Genomic DNA, 1542 nt, shown 5'->3' with positions numbered 1-1542 from the left:
TGACTTTGGGTTCAGGAAAGGAAATAGATTGTAATTATTTTAATAACTGCAGCAGTAAATGTCTTCAACAATCTAAAATAAACATATATAATATATCTGCTAATTCAATCTATAGTTATTTCCTATATTTACGGATGAGTTTTTGAATGTGATTACCACATTTCTTCACTATAAGTCCATCTGGACGGAGTACAAGATGCAGTATAAGTTGCACTTTTCAGGAGAAATGTATTTAACACTTTGACACCGGAGATCAAGTGTTCACCAGTGGAGCCATGAATGTTACTGAGAAGCTCCTTGGGCCTTTATGAGAAGGTAGTAAAGTGCTATACAAATGTATGTTGTTTAACATTTTAATGATACCTCAATTTGTTTTTGCTTTCAAGTACAGTAATCCTCCCTTATTTTTATTTTTAAATACAGAACAGCAGAGTACTTTATGACACAGATGAGGACCATCACTCTGTCTCTCAGTGCCTTACAACCAGGAGCGCATGTCTTCATCAAATAAGGGCGAGAGGAAATCTTCTTCTTGAAGAGGCCGATTTCATCCATAACAGTCACCTGCTCCGGTTGATAATTATCCTCCGCGATTATTTTCTTCAGCATATCAGGATCTTTTTCAGCCGCTTCTGGGTCAGCTAATGCCAGAGGAGAGTGTGATGAATCAGAAAGGTCATGTTACGGAAAAAAATGATCTGCTTTTATGTGAAACAATAAATAAAGAAATGTGAGTAAGTGGGGGAACCCTGTAGATCAGGGTTTGTCCAAATCCAATGTTTTCTAACCAACCTGCCATGGAAGCTCTTTATTGGCCAAACAGCTGATCCAGGTAATCAGCAGCAGATAAAGCAGGGCTTCCAGAAAACCATCAGGAGGCCGGCCCTCAAGGCCTGGATTTGGACACCTCTGCTGTAGATACTAAATGAAGGTAATTTTGGAGCCAAAGTGGTTTGATGCATATTTATTTCAGCAAGCATCAAGAGGTTAAAATAAAACATGCATGAAAATGTACTATATGTAATAATGGTTTTGGATTTTTTTTTTACTTTACCTGACAATCGAAGCGTGTTTTAAAGAGTTTATCTATTATTCATTTACTCTTCATTCATACTTGGTGATCATAAGCTGATGCAGCCACATCTGCCCAGAGTGACTGCCGGTGAATACCGAGGACCCCTCTGACCGTTCATGTACATTCACACGCCAGTGGAGTCACGCTGGAGGTAGGGAGGGTAAAGTAACTTGCCCGAGGACACGACAACTGGGGGGGCGGGGATCAAACCGCTGACCCTCTGATCATTGGCCGACCTGCTCAACCACCTGAGCCCCAAATGAGTAAATAATCGACTTGACAATGTCACGTATCATAAAATCTACATAGAAAAATGTGAAATAACAAATATTCCAAACTTGTACGATATAATAATTCTCATTAATTGGCTGTGTGACAGACTGGCTACCTGTTCAGGATGTACCCAGCAGTAGCTGGATTTCCCTGTGACCCCAAAAGGGATACAGCAGGTTCTGACAATGGATGGT

The sequence above is a fragment of the Oryzias melastigma genome, linkage group LG3, assembly GCF_002922805.2.
Source record: "Oryzias melastigma strain HK-1 linkage group LG3, ASM292280v2, whole genome shotgun sequence".
Classification (NCBI taxonomy): domain Eukaryota; kingdom Metazoa; phylum Chordata; class Actinopteri; order Beloniformes; family Adrianichthyidae; genus Oryzias; species Oryzias melastigma.
The sequence above is the reverse complement of the archived record's forward strand: the minus strand, read 5'-3'. Positions refer to the sequence as shown.